This window comes from Conger conger, chromosome 8 (assembly GCF_963514075.1).
Source record: "Conger conger chromosome 8, fConCon1.1, whole genome shotgun sequence".
Classification (NCBI taxonomy): Eukaryota; Metazoa; Chordata; class Actinopteri; order Anguilliformes; family Congridae; genus Conger; species Conger conger.
Window position 1 is genome coordinate 12362220 of NC_083767.1, and position 4530 is coordinate 12366749.

The 4530-nt window shown below is 44.3% G+C and overlaps 1 long non-coding RNA gene across 1 annotated transcript; it reads right to left on the reverse strand.

The window, feature by feature from the left end:
* LOC133134731 (uncharacterized) lies at nucleotides 1–3865 on the reverse strand. Its single transcript, XR_009709343.1, has 3 exons — nucleotides 3784–3865; nucleotides 2653–2707; nucleotides 1–90 (listed from the first exon to the last, which is right to left on the reverse strand). It is a non-coding gene; the product is annotated as an uncharacterized LOC133134731 (long non-coding RNA).
* Nucleotides 3866–4530: the final 665 nt, after the last annotated feature.

The following is a 4530-nucleotide window of genomic DNA, read 5'->3' on the forward strand; positions in this document are numbered from 1 at the left end:
GAAAAAAATGACGTTGAGCCTACAATTGTGCAATCTTCGAATACATCTGTGGTCTTAACAATCTTGAGTTCTCTGTTGTACAAGTATATTCTGTGGAAACGAGAACACGAGAGAAACACAGATACATTTATTTACTGAAGCCGAGTTGAAATTATTATTTGAGGGCATACCTTGGCGTGCCAATGCCTGTGGACATTTGAGTGGCTAATTAAGAAAAAAAAGACGTAGTGTGACCTTTGAACAGGATGATTGACACAGACAGGCAGTTAAAATCCCTAACCTTCACAAATGTCAGGGTGGACCTGAAATACAGGATCAGGGCTGTTGACTCATTCTCTTTGGACTCTGTCTGACAGTATTGCCTATTTCACCATAATATTTAAAGATGGTTTATTTATACAGTAACTGGCCATCATTGGAATATCATTATTTCATTTCATTTGGACCAACAAGTTGCTTTTATAAACAAGTAAATCTCCAGATTCCAGCATGGACATGAGGTTCAAATCATAATGAGGAATGAAGAAATTCATTCTGAAATGTGCACTCAATATTTAACAAGATGCTATTGTGGATGAGTAGGACTGTGATGTAATTTCCTGTACAGTACTGTCATGATTCTGTGGGAGTATGGCGTAATATCGCTAGAGGAAAAACGGTTCACTGCTCACACTGTAGTGTGTAATACATATGCAAGCCTTCCTAAAACTTTTCAGATAATTTTCCGCTCTCAAACTTTTGCTCTTGTTTGCTTGTTTTCCTCTGATAATTACAAAAAAATGGAGAAAAGTGTCTATGGCAGATTAAAGACTTTCCACACTTTCCCCTTAGCTCCAGCGTTCCCAGAAGAACAGTCAGTGTGATTAGGTGTGGCTGCGGAGACCTGCACCCCTCTCCTTTCTTCGAAGGGTCCTAATTTTCTCTGAGTAGCTGTGAGGATGCGTTTGCGCTATTTGCGCTTTTATGTCGAAAAACTTCAAAGGCCCCCTCTCTTCCTCGCCTATCGTCGATGACAGATACTGCACCTGGGGAGACGCGGTTCCTTATTTATCTATTTATTTTCTAACGCTGAAATATGCCCGGCTCCTTTTAAAAAACTGCTAAATTGTTATCGAGACCGATGTATGGGAACGGCGCCGCTAATATATTAATTTAATCCTCCTGTTCAGTGTCTTATATCCCCGAAGATGGGCAGTAATCAGTCTGTTCCTGTCTGCTGGTTTTCGCCGGGGGGAGGGCAGTGTTAATCAGAAGTGGCGTAGCACTTGGAGGTGGTGGGGAAATGGGAGGGGGAAGAGATGACACCTCACAGATTCATTACCGCTACGTCTCTTGAGCCACGCCATTCCCACTCCTCCAGAAACAAATAACGGTAGCCAGGCAAGGAAGTAAAACTAGCAGCGCAGCGCGCGCGGGCACTTCTTTAAATCTAAGCCAACAACACCTCGCTTTGTTCAGAGTTTTGGTAAAAACGGAGAGTGACAGTAATGTATTGCTCATTTATTTATTTTAAGTGTAAACCACGAAAAAGCTCAAGTTCTTCGCAGATGCTGAAAAGTACTGCCCCAGCAGAAATGAACTGAAAGCATGGTACTGATTACTTGTGATATATTACAGTGGTAGATAATCAACTTTTTTTTTATTGTTGTGTGTTTTAATGAAAAATACAGCTCCAGATTAAATATGCTGTGAATTAACAGAAGTTGGTAAACAAGAGTCTCCTCTTACTGAGTTGAACACCAGTGTGTTGCTATACACTCAGTGAACACTTTATTAGATATTTATTAGACCTTTTTTTATTGTTTATTTTTTTACTTAAGTCGTCTGCTGCTGTAACCTATCCAATTAGAGTTTGACGTGCGGTGTGTTCAGAGATGCCCTTCTGCATGCCACTGTTGTAATGTGTGGTTATTTGCATTACTGTCACCTTCCTGTCAGCTTCGACCAATCTGGCCCTTCTCTGACCTCTCTGATTAACAACACGTTTCTGCCTGCAGAACTGCAGTTCACTGCATCATTGCACCATTCTCTGCCAACACTAGAGACTGTTGTGCATGAAAATCCCAGAAGATCGGCAGAAATACTCAAACCAGCCCGTCTGGCACCAACAATCATGCCACAGTTTAAATCACTGAGATCACATTTTTTCTCCATTCTGATGGTTGATGAGAACATTAACTGAAGCTCCTCATCTGTATCTGCATGATTTTATGCATTGCACTGCTGCCACATGATTGGCTGATTAGATCATCGCATGAATATATAGGTGAACAGGTGGTCCTAATAAAATGCTCAGTGGGTGAATTTTGCACACATATCACTATATATTGTGCAAGCAGAATGTTCTGCTAAACCATACATTTTGATAGCAAATAAAGTATTCCGGACAATACAAACATAATGAAATAATACCAGGAAGCATTTTCTGTAAAACAGTGGGTTTGACAATATCCAAGAGGAATACATTACAATATACAAATATTATTTAAAGATTCATATTCCCTGTATACAGTAGATATAGATGGAGGTGTGATTTGATGACAGAAAGAAAGATTACACACATATTTTTCTTTGCAAGTATAGCAAATTTCACAGCTATTGGCACATGAGGTATGGCTAGGGCGTACCCTTTGGCGGCTGATTGATACTCACAAATGTCTTCCGTGATTGTTTTGACCTTTGGGTTGTCATCTAGTTGACCTTTCACCTACAGAATTACAGAATACAAGAGCTTTGACCTTGTCATGTTTAACACTTGAATATCTGCTAATACACAAACGCTGGCAGCCTTTCAAAACCATAGGAATACGATATGAGTTTTCAATCAGTGAATAAATGTAAGCGCACAAACATTTCAGCGGTATCCGCAGTAGTGTTTATGGTTAAACTTTTTTTTTCTTAAAGAAGGATAACCTCTCGCTTCCCAAGGTGACCAGTGAACCAAACAAAAGCTCAGGGAGCCTGTAATGGAGCGCTTGTGTTTGAAAGCTTGGGAAACCAGGTCACGGCGGTGAGAATATCTGTTGTAAAGGTGGGGACTCGCGGTGCGGGCGTGTGGTGTAAAATCGTCGGCTTGCCGGGTATCGACTGGCATTCCGCCGCCCTGCCGGACGCCCCCCCTCCCCCGCCCCCCACACACACGACACCTGTAACTGGGGCGGGCGGAGATGACTGACTGGTAAGGTCACAGCCGTGAGCTGGTGAGCCACTGAAAATAATGAACCTTCAAATGTCCAGTAAATTAACCTCTGTCTGGAGCGGTGGAGTTCTCCGATCGATAGAGCACACTTTGGGAAAATGAGCCCCGCGGATGCGGAGCTGCCAACTTCCACCCCCGCCTGCCCCCCTCCCCCCGCCTGCCCCCTCCCCCGCCCCCCTCGCTGAAGCCCGAGGGATGGGCCCCGCCGGGGCTTCAGAGACCCCCTCCGTCCCGGATCCCGCCGCCTCCCCGCAAATGAAACCGCGGTGTTCCTGTCGGAACATCAATTACCGACGCTCCGACAAGCCATGTGAGCCGTCTGCTTCCGCCCGCCACTCCGAGGCTCACCGGACACCGCTAACGGCAGCGCACCACAGCCGTGAGGCCTGAGGCCTTTTACACGGCTGAATGTAAGCCACACACTTCAGGGCTGAATGCTGAATGTAAACTTTACATTACTGTAAACTACAACCACTCATGGCAGCAGTAGTACATTATTGTTCTGGTTGTAAGATTTGTGTTTCATTTTACCCTCCCCGCTACTTCAACACTTGCTCAAAGGTCAGCACTTGCTCACAGCTTACCCCTGGAGATCAGTGTGACTTCCTCCCTTCTCCTCCTCCTCCTGCTGCTGCTCCACACCCCAGCCGGCTGACCTCAGCTCTCCATCCCAGCGGCCAGGGGTTATTAAAGGTTCAAATGAAGAGAGGGAGAGAGAGAGAGAGTGAGAGAAAAAAAAACTCTACAGTTCATTCATCCCTCTTCTGAGAAAGTGCTGCAGCAGCAAATGTGCAACTCGTTCCATTAGGAGCCATTCCCAGGTCCTCCAGGCCTGTGACATAGTGGTCTCCACATCTTCATTTTCTGCTGATCAGTAAGGGGGGACTGTCATCTGTTACCACCAGATCTAATTGCGGCCGACTGTCGATGCTTGCGTTCGGACCTTATTCGGGCTTACATAATTTATCGGGAGAAAAATATTGTATTGATTTTGGATACCCATGGTATAAGTGATATTGCTAAAGAGCTGACAGGACACTATAAACTTTTATAACACTAATTCAAAGCTGCACTTTGCAGATATAAAATGAACACAGTAGAGCATTATATAAATATGATGGTATAAGTAGTTAATTACAAAAATAGAAGGAGCTGTTGCAGGAGCTTGATAGCATGGGCCGCAGTATTCAGGTGTGTGTTGATGTGTGTGCATGTGTGTGGGTGTGTGTGTGTGTACATGTGAGTGTGAAACAGGAGACTGCATTGCTGCATCCACTACTCCTGTCCTGTCTGGTTGAAGAGGAGATATTGAGGTTTTATCACTGCCTACT